At 40.7% G+C, this 11,133-nt stretch overlaps 2 long non-coding RNA genes across 2 annotated transcripts; both read right to left on the reverse strand.

The window, feature by feature from the left end:
• Positions 1-494: 494 nt before the first annotated feature.
• Positions 495-6,774, reverse strand: LOC308301803. The gene is made up of 7 exons (XR_013962913.1): positions 6,659-6,774; positions 5,360-5,506; positions 5,059-5,224; positions 3,054-3,191; positions 2,522-2,619; positions 2,215-2,377; positions 495-1,401 (listed from the first exon to the last, which is right to left on the reverse strand). It is a non-coding gene; the product is annotated as an uncharacterized lncRNA (long non-coding RNA).
• A 756-nt stretch (positions 6,775-7,530) lies between these two features.
• On the reverse strand, positions 7,531-10,806 carry LOC308301804. Its single transcript, XR_013962914.1, has 4 exons — positions 10,701-10,806; positions 10,139-10,228; positions 8,368-8,629; positions 7,531-7,984 (listed from the first exon to the last, which is right to left on the reverse strand). It is a non-coding gene; the product is annotated as an uncharacterized lncRNA (long non-coding RNA).
• Between the last annotated feature and the right edge of the window lie 327 nt (positions 10,807-11,133).

Genomic DNA, 11,133 nt, shown 5'->3' on the forward strand with positions numbered 1-11,133 from the left:
CCATATTTTCCTACCCCTGACTTTTCTATTGTAAATACATCCCCCCCCCCCCTTTTTTCTTCTTTTTTTGCTTTTATATTTTCTGCATAGTACTGTGTTTTCAATTAATTCAATGTTATGAGTTAAAAAGGACCCCAATTGAAACAAGCCTTAAACGCTTTCTTGTGGTGTTTATCCTTTTAGTTGACAATGTACCAGTGAACTGTACTGTCATGAAACTGTACCTTTTCCTATGCAAACTTCTAATAAAGTCTTCAGTCTATGAAATGGTTTTCTGATGACACCTGCTGGTTACATTGAGCAACTGCAACCTTCAAGGAGTTACTGTCTCCAGACTGGAGCAGTTTCTCTTCATATCATCTTCAGTTCACAATGTTTCAGAGTAGTTGTTGTTCATGTTGATACAACATTAATAAATGTACGTAAATGTATGAAGTATAACCTTTATTTCATCAGTAAAAATACATATTTTATGCACTGGCCAAGAAGCAGGATATTTCAGCAGTTCCATGAACACTAAACACAACAAACACACTGACTACAGTCACCACTCCAACTGAAGTGTATGTACACTGACACAACAACAACATCAATGTAACAAAGACAAACAGCAGGAGCTTCATATTAATATAAACAGTCTGTGATCTGACATATAACACTCTGTGTAATATTACAAATACACAGCATTTACTGAACATATGAAATGACCGCTATAGACTGAACATATGAAATGACCGCTATAGACTGAACATATGAAATGACTGCTATAGACTGAAGGAAATACATTTACTTGAGTACAATTGAGGCATTTGTACTTTACTTGAGCATTTCCAATTTCCAATATTCTTTTTTGTTTTTACAAACAGTTACTTTGTAGGTGTTGATTATTATTCCAAAATATGCATTAACCAATTCAGCCCTACAGTATATACATTTTGGACATTTTCAAAGGATTTTGTTTTTTTAAAATATTTGAAACATTTTGAGCCAATACATATTTTGCACTTTTACTAAATTAAATGTAGAATTCAGGACTTGTAACAGTGTCTAGTTTGCAGTATTGATACTTAGTATTTCTACATTGCAGTATTGATACTCGAGATAATTGAGTACTTTTTCCACCACTGATAAACGTACAGTAGATTAAGTGAATGCTACATTTGACCCCAATGTTGGATCGGAATTCAAACCAAAATAACAAATAGAGGACCAATTGAATGCACACACTTACGCGAGTATATTTGTCTGATCGGCCTTCAAGAGAAGCAGTCCCATGAGTTTAACAGAGCAGGTGACCTGCACTCCATCTGAGAGCTGGTTCACTCTGTTGTCTGACAGCACAGTCACCATGCCCTCTCTCAGGTCTTTCACTTGCTGGGCCAGCACCTCTGTGTTGAATACCTGGGGAGAGGAGAGGAGATCACACTCAATACCGTTCTAGAGAGCTGTGCTTGACACATGGTAAAATCCTGCTCAATATACATGTAGGTTTTATACATACAGTATAAAGCGACAGCTGCCTAGCAAAGATAATTGAATATACTGCTCAAAGAAATGAAGGGAACACAATGTTCCCTTCATTTATTTGAGTGTAGCATACTGCTCAAAGAAAGCTCAAAGAATTAAGGGAACACAATTCATTTCTTTGAGCAGTGTAGTTACTTTATTATGAATCCCATTAGCACCATCACACCACATACAGTACACATCATACAGACAATAGCTCAATAACAGAAGTTAAGATGTACATTTTTGTAAATTAATTTCACAATATTGTACATTTCATTATAAAGGGTTACTAATTTCTAGTTTAATAATATCCAATTATAGATGAGGAAAATACAAGTTGCCCAGAAACAAAGCAGCCAATGCAAAAACAGATCACTCAGACTGAATATTGTAATGTACCGTTTTACCATCCTCTTAAAAACCTCTTTAGTAGTAGCTTCAATAATATAACCTGGCAATGCATTCCACCTTACAATAGATCTATAAATGACAGTTTTCTGTATAACAGAGCTTTTCACTTTAGGAACATTAAACCTTCCTTCTATTGCATGTCTAATAGATGTCCAGTCATCTATTGTTGGTGACTGGAAATGTTATACTTCTAATGAAATGTAATAAATAGTTATGGTGGAAAGGTTTTGACATTGAAGAGTGATTGAGGTGACAGTGTGCATATTATGGGGTCATTTAGCACCCAGTACTCACAGACAAGATACTGATGCTAATGCAGCTGTACAACTTTGAGATGTCTCTTCTGGACACACGCTGATTGGCCAGGTGAGCGCTGTGGATGAGACACAGCTGGAACAGGGCAGCGTTTAGAAAGGGAAACCTCTGAACTGCTGTTCTTGCGGAACTCCTCATCCATCTGTGTAACAAAAAGTTAAATTAATTGTTAGGGCCATATTTCTCCCTATACATTTGTGACTGTGTTAGAAGGGCCATATTTCTCCCTATACATTTGTGACTGTGTTAGAAGGGGAGTTGTGATGGAAATGGTTTGTGTTCATACTTGGGTTAGGGCTTCCATGCTGGTGTGAACGTCTGGTGTTGATGCGGCCACTGAGACCTGCATTGACCTCGCGCACTGGAGCGAAAAATTGTTCCGTCCTACAAAAAGAAATGACATTTATAAGACAAGATAAATGTGTGGACATTTGTTCCCTTGTATAACTTAAAGAGTGGGTTAATAATAAAAGAGTCAAGGGCAGCATGATGCTTGTGTTATGCCTGCCAATATGCACATTCTGTGAACACCACATACAAAAGTGACAGCATTGCAGACTCCTTACTTCATACATGGGCAACTGGCGGCCCGGGGGCCACATGCAGCCCCCACCTTCACTTAATGCGCCCCGCTGGTTAATACAGGAATACTGATATATTATTGATTTCAGCTGTTACAATTCCAAACATGACCTGCTTTAATTCTGTCTATATTAGTAGCTTAAAGACAGGGTAGCAGAATAACATCTACTTTGTCCCAATTTAATTGTTTGGTAGTTGTGAAAATATTTGCCAATGCAACCATATAGTTATCTTGCCTGTTTACAGAGTTGTATTCAGACGGAGATTCCAACATCCTACTTTCTCAAAACTCCTCCTCCACCAGCTCGGGAATGGCCGAGCAAAATCATGACGACTGAGCACTGACCCATATCACGTGGTTCTATAAAATCCCTCTGAAATGAGTGGGGAACATTACAATATTTTACAGTATTTATAATAAAGTGAACTCATAACTTTCTTAATTGACATGAACAACAACATGAATGCTATACACTTGCAATTTTTTATAAAGAATCAATAAACCGTTTTTTCCGTATCCATTATATAGTGAAGCATGCGCCTATTTTACTAGCCTGGGGGCGTGTCTCTTCGCGACCCCGGTTCTCTAGCGAGGCACTGAGAAACACCAAGCCGAGATGGGCACTCGTTTCGGACAAATGCTGGAGTTGCCTCGGTGTTTGACTGTGGATGTTTTTTTTTTTTGTTTTTTTTTCTTTTCTCCTCCCTCCGTTTTTCCCCCTGCCTCTCACTTCATGTTCTCTACATCTGGACCAAACAATGACACGAAATTGGATTAACTCACCCAAAAGAAGGTAGACAAATGTATTCCACTGGAGTTAGTTATTATAATCCTTCACAAACGTGAGTGACGGGGCGGTGGGCCGTCTGTCTCGCAGACAGACGGCCCATGCAAGCGACGAGCGTGCAGTGGGGGCAATGCTGGAAAAGATACTCATATTTTACTTAAGTAAAAGTACTCTCATATCATTCTCGCATGGACAGTCGCCTATAGGACGCGACACGCAGCGGCCCAATCTACAAGCTCACAATTGTGAGCTTGCAGATCGGCTAGTTTCAAACAGCCAAGGTATAAATTAGGGCTAAGTAGTTACATTTTACTTAAGTAAAAGTACTCATCTCATTCTCGCATGGACGTGAGTAGCCTAGGACGCGACGCGCAGTGGCCAATAATCTACAAGCTCACAATTGTGAGCTTGCAGATCGGTTTCAAACAGCCAAGGTATAAAATAGGGCTAAAGTAGTTCATGTATGTTTTATAATATTATATGTATTTCTGTAGTAACTAAAGCTTTCAAATTAGTTTAATGGTGTATAGTACAGTATTTGCCTCAGAGATAGATGTAGTGTAGTAGACGTGAACGTATTGGAAATTGGAAATATCCAAGTACAAATACCTCAACATTGTACTTGAGTACAGTACTTGAGTAAATATACTTGTAGTTACTTTACACGGTGATGCGGACATGTCCGTGCGTGCAGCGAGCCGCGAGCACAAACAGTCACGCAATCAAACAGTCTGCAATGTAGGCTATCTCTGACTGCTACTACTGAAGTAGGCTAAAGTACACACAATCAGAACATTAAACAATTATTTAACTAATCGTTCACTCTCAGTGCAGACTGCAGAGACAGGCAGAGGGGAGGGGGGTGACTGTCTGCCTGTCTCACTGACTGAAACGAGCCGAGGCATTATCAGCGTTGTGACGGAACGAAACGTCACGGAAGAGGCGTGGTCCCGAAGTCGAGGGAAGTACAGGGTGTAGAGGGAGACACTGATTAGAACTTCAAATGTGCCTATGTCTTTTGTGTATTTATTTATTTTAAATTTATTTGGACATCCTTAGGGGATCTTTGAGAGATATGCGTCATTATTTAGATAAAGAAAGATTCCTGCTCCCCCTCCTTTAATGACTAGTATAGTAGTATTAAGATGTATTTATTTTATGTCCAATGTAGGTACGGTATTTGTATTTAGGTTCATAAAGTTAACATGAGTATATAACTAAATGTGTTTGTAATTAAATCAAAATGTTACATTTCAGGATCCCATTACAAATATAACAACAAATAATTCAGGATTCCAATTCAAAAGAAGCAAAAATAGCCGATCTACAAGCTCAAAACGCATCGCGCTATTTTTTGCTTCTTTTGTATGAGAAACTAGAAAGAAACAAAGTAGGATGTAACAATATGCAACGTGGCCCTCTGGAGTGAAGGAGGAAATATAGTGGCCCTCACCATCTTCAAAGTTGACACAAGGATGTTTAGAGGCTCCAAGTCCAAGTTATCAAAACTGTAATCCTCCAGCTCTGGTTGCTCCTTTGCAACTGAGAGGTTACTGTCGAGCTCCTCTGGAAGGTCCAGGCTGAATTCCTGGTGGGAACTCTGGCTTTGAAGCCCACGGCTGACATGGAACAAAACATTTGACCACATGCATTGAACAGTGGTTAGCCTATTGAGAGCATCATGATCACAGGACTACAAATAAAGAAATTAAACCAAAATTACTGAAAGCCACATCTTCCTCATCATAGCACACCTTGTTTTACCCGAGTTTAGTGGGTTTGTCGACAGCTGGTTTGCACAGCAGGTTGGTGCCGGGTGCCTTGTGGTTGGACGGGGGAGCACCCTCCTTGGCCGAGCACTTTATCCTCTCCTCCAGCACGCTCATGTCCTTGTCTGGCAACTAAAGGGATGACACTCATCTTATTGTGCCTGCAGGCATATCGTATCCCTGTTTCTTCTGATAGCATTATAAATATACAGGAGGTGAAGGGCAAAACATGCAGTAATAGTGTTTTGCCCATTTAAAATCGGGCAGGTTAGTTTCATTTCAGGGGCTATACAATAAAACCAAATATTCATGAAACATACAATTACTGAAGCCAAAAGCATTGTGAAATTAAGTAGGTTGTGACAGACTGACAGTGGTTCTCAGGAGAGGGACAGCAAGGTACGTACGTTCCCAATGAGTTTGTAAAGCTGCTCTCCAGATATGTTGTACACCACAACTATGGTTTACAGAGCTGCGCTGCTCACTGAGGCGTCTCTGTCTCCCATGTGAACAGCAATGGCTATCGCTATCGTTTTGTCATTTTATTTGAAATATGCTTTAATAGATGTATTATGTACATGATTTTTTACGCTATGATTTTTGGCCAACACTGTCTCAATTACTGGGGCAAGTTAAACATACAAGAAAGCCAAAAGGAGCGACAAATGTGAAATGATCCATGTTATGTAAGATGTATGGCTGTGTGAAGAATAGACAATATCATTATGCAGTGGGGTGCTTTAACCCTACAATGCATGGTGGTCAAGGGCATGAATAATAAAGTGTTTGCCAATTTGTAACAGATGAAACTAGAAGCAGTGCTCTTCCGAGCACAGGTCTCCACCAGGCCACACAAATCGGCCTGTTATAGCGCCACCATGAGGCTGATTTAAAAAATGTGGGGCAGAGGTTCTGAATTAGCATCCAGGGAGTGTGTGTGCTCAGTTTGGCAGCGATCGGGCCAACGGCGCTGGAGATTTGCTGGTAACAACCAGGCCACACAAATCGGCCTGTTATAGCGCCACCATGAGGCTGATTTGAAAAATGTGGGGCAGAGGTTCTAGATTGGCATCCAGGGAGTGTGTGTGCTCAGTTTGGCAGCGATCGGGCCAACGGTGACTGAGATTAGCTGCTCACAAACTGCGAGGACGGACGCACGCACGCACGGACGGACGGACGCACGCACGGACGGACGGACGGACGGACGGACGGACGGACGGAGGGGAAAACATACTCTCCCTCAGCCTTCGGCTGGTGGAGACAATCAATTATATTTAACCTCACCAGCTCTCTGCTTGGAGTTCTTAGACTTGGTTCCATCCATGACATAGGGAAAGGTTTTGCTGGAAGGGTAAACCTTGCAAAGCATACCCATGATGGCACGTGCATCTTTCCTCACCACATCCCTTGGATTCACCCATCTTCCAAAGAAGAAAAACAACAAATACAGCATGTATAGAGAAATCTAGAGTAGATGAGGTACTGATGCAGAACATTTAAAGGACAACTTTGTTTTTTTACAAGGGTTCATATTTTAGATTGTAATTAGGGAAAAGAAAAGGTGAGTGTTAAAATGTTTTCATTTGCTTTGTTCTATTGTTTTATCGCGTTTACCGTGCTAAAATGTGGGGCATGCGTACTCATGGGGGCATGAGTACATATGTATTTTTAGACACAATACGCCAGCAGTTTCTTTACTGCTATTTACAGTAACACTTCTAGCCCCCATAAGTCACATCCAACTATGAAAGGTTGCGTTGTATCTTGGAAATGGGCTTATTCTGTGTAAAATCACATATTTAGCCACTTGTACGCATGCCCCCAACCACTGAAATAAGAATCTCTAAAACAATAGAAAGAAGTAAATTAAATGATTTTAACACTCATCTTTTATATTATTTAATTACAATCTAAAATATGTATGTAAAAACCTAAAGTTGTCCTTTAAGTAGTGTCTTTCTGTTGTGTGTGAACAGGCCACCGTTAGCAATGCAACCACCTGGCTAAATAGTGCAACTCTTACGATCACAACCTACACCTACACATGGGACACATTTTCTAGGGCAAGAACATGTCACACCCAGTACTTAAAAAACAAAGAAAACAGAGTCAGTTAAGCCTGATGCAAACACAGACCTTGAGGATGAGGTATGGAATGAAGGCCTCCAGATCACTGAGGTGGTATTTCTGCTCACTGAGTGAGAGGAAGAGGAGCTGGAGGAACGCCAGGGCCTTCATCAGTGGTGTTGGTGTCAAAGCAGCGTAGTGTGAACCACGTGAATCAAAACAGCACCCCGGTTTCGACAATGGAACAAGTGGGGAGCGCTTGTTTTCGGTGGAGATGACGGAGGCACGCCGGCATTATATTTATATTATAGAGCCGTTACCGACTTATGTGCCGTTATGGACAGAATAGTAAATCTTCAGCCCCCCGAATTTTGTCACCTCCGCGCGGTCCAGGGGAACACAACGGAGCGCTCCCTACCTTCGGTTCAGCCAATCACAAGCTTTCACTGGGGATACCAGGATGCTGTTTTGATACACGCGTGTGAACCACTTGAGGATCAGGTCTAGGCAGGACACTATGGCATCATTGTCAGCTTCGAGGCGCTGGAGCAGGCAATAAGACAGACACAAAGGAAAACTCACTTCACTAAAGAGCATTCTGATCTTCTCTATAAGCGTATTTTACACTGCATAAAAAGATGCAGTTCCATATGGAGATTCCTTAAAGTATATTCAAATAACGAGTACTATGAAATGCATTATACAGATTAAGATGGTTTGAAAATAGTTCTGGGTGAGTCAGATGGCCCCTGTGCACATTGGTGTGTCCCCAGGATAGTGTCGGCATGGAGCAGGGGTGCCACTTTTAACCCAACGCCCCATCCAATAGTGCAACTCATCACTCTCACCTCTGACTAGACAATTTCCCGCTGGTAATGAAAACTACTGCCATTACCATCATTGGACAAACGTGTTGAGAGGCTAACCTAATGTCAGTGCGTGGCAGCAGATCCATGACGTCTCCCTCTTCCTCGTCTTGGTTCTCAGCCTCCTCTCCTTCCGCTGGGCCCTCAGCCCCTCAGCAGAGCCCCTGATGGGCCCTCAGCCCCTCAGCAGAGCCCCTGATGGGCCCTCACGTCCCTCAGCAGAGCCCCTGATGGCCCCTCAGCCCCTCAGCAGAGCCCCTGATGGGCCCTCACGTCCCTCAGCAGAGCCCCTGATGGGTGCAGGAGCGGACTGGCCTTGCATCTGTGTGACAGGCATAGTCGGGGGATATCTTCAGGATATAGGGTCAAATCCTGGAATAAATTCCTTACCAAAAAATGTCTTCACCAATGTGTTTGTAAAGGTGTCTAGTAACACATCTCACAAAGACGGAAATTCAGTTTCCCTAGGAGAATCCGTTACAGCTGCTGAAAGTCGGGGTCCCATGAACTTAACTATACAGGATAAAACACACCAAAATAAATATGCTTTAAGTAGCATGTGAGGGGCCAAACTAGGGGTTTTGCATATGCATGCATGCATATGTCCTTCCTTCAATGAGTGCTCAGCTACAAATAATTGTGATCCTCCGTAGCAGTCAGAAGCTTATTTCAACTGGGCTGCCTTGACGTCAAACCTGATTCACTCATAGCAAGGCTATTAACGCATTAAGACATGAAAAATACCTCAAAATATCTTCTAAATCCTAAAGGTTTTCTGAAAAAGGTAAAACTCCAGGGGTCCTTGACACTAAAAACTTTGCGCACCACAGATAAAAAAAAAATCTCCGCAGACCCTATCGCAAAATATTTTTCTCCAGGGACCCACCAGAAGCAAAGCTTTGAGTTAAAAATGTTCACTCAAAAGTATATTCAAGATTTGCACAAAATGTCTCTATCTACAGTATCTATCTAGTATTATATAGTATAGACTAGTATAAAGTATATCTATCTAGTATTATATAGTATAGACTAGTATAAAGTATATCTATATAGTATTATATAGTATAGACTAGTATAAAGTATATCTATCTAGTATTATAAGTATAGACTAGTATAAAGTATATCTATATAGTATCATATAGTATAGTATAAAGTATATCTATATAGTATTATATAGTATAGACTAGTATAAAGTATATATATCTAGTATTATAAGTATAGACTAGTATAAAGTATATCTATATAGTATTATATAGTATAGACTAGTATAAAGTATATCTATCTAGTATTATATAGTATAGACTAGTATAAAGTATATCTATATAGTATCATATAGTATAGACTACAGTATTTTCTGGACTATAAGGCGCACCTGACTATAAGGCGCACTGTCAATGAATGGTCTATTTTCAAACGGTTTTCATATATAAGGCGCACCTGACTATAAGGCGCACATAATAGACGCTTATGCATCCAACAGATGGAGCTGTGCTAAAGGGAATGTCAATGTATGATCCATATATAAGGCGCACTGGACTATAAGGCGCACTGTAGTTTTTTGAGAAAATTATAGGCTTTTAAGTGCGCCTTATAGTCCGGAAAATACGGTAGTATAAAGTATATCTATCTAGTATTATATAGTATAGACTAGTATAAAGTATATCTATACAGTATTATATAGTATAGACTAGTATAAAGTATATCTATACAGTATTATATAGTATAGACTAGTATAACGTATATCTATACAGTATTATATAGTATAGACTAGTATAAAGTATATCTATACAGTATTATATAGTATAGACTAGTATAAAGGCAGTAAAGCTACCTGGAAGTTGGTCTCTTCCATCCAGGTTTCCTGGACAGCAAGCTGACCAGAGCCTTACAGAGTCTCACTGCCATCAATCTGCTCCACCGTCTACACAAAAACAAAGTATTTTGCAGACTACTGAACAACAACAAAATATGTATATAGCAGTGGTTTTCAAACTTGTCTCAGGTCACCCCTGCAAATAACTTCAGAGGCAACCCTGAATAAGAATTACATGGATACTTTATGGAAACCCCCCCCCCCAAGATACAGTATGTCACAAGGAAAACTTAGAATATACATTACCATTAGGACAGATTAAAGATAACTTTCTACTTGACGCTTAAATAGCCGATCTACAAGCTCACAATGCATCACAACGTGTCGCGTTGAGAGCTTGCAGCTCTACCATTTTTGAGATTTGGTGTAGACTGAAAACAGGACGCACCAAGTGAAGTGCAACTCAGGTTTTACAAAGTCAAATATTATGAAGGTATTCCGAGGCCACCCTGGCCTTGCGTCACGGCACCCACTTTGTGATGTTTAAATACTGTATAGCAGGGTTTTTCTGACTACTGACCTGAAGGAGCTCCTCCATGGCAGCCAGCCTCTCCTTCCAGTTGTCCAACTGCTGCACGCAGGACGCAGGAAGGACAGCAGCAGCTTTCTCTTCACACACCTCCATCTGAGGACAGAACAACCATTGCAAATGTCAACACTGTCAACGCTGCCACAACGCACACTTGTGAGCTTGTAGATCATCTATTTCTGGCAAAGACGTTTGGTGCAGAGGGAAAAGAGTAGACCAAGTATTGACAGTTCAAGTGGTTTAATGTCTGCAAATACACATTAATCCAACATACACTGATAGTGCTGTCAAACAAGTCTAAGCTGTTTAAGAAATCTACAAACATTTTTAATCTGCAACACAATAGTATACAATATATATTGGGGGGTCCCTGCTTCATCTTTCTCTCAGCAAAGGGGTCCTTGGCCAAGTTGGCCTGAACACA

This window comes from Nannobrachium achirus, assembly GCF_963921795.1.
Source record: "Nannobrachium achirus genome assembly, chromosome: 17".
NCBI classification, from domain to species: domain Eukaryota; kingdom Metazoa; phylum Chordata; class Actinopteri; order Myctophiformes; family Myctophidae; genus Nannobrachium; species Nannobrachium achirus.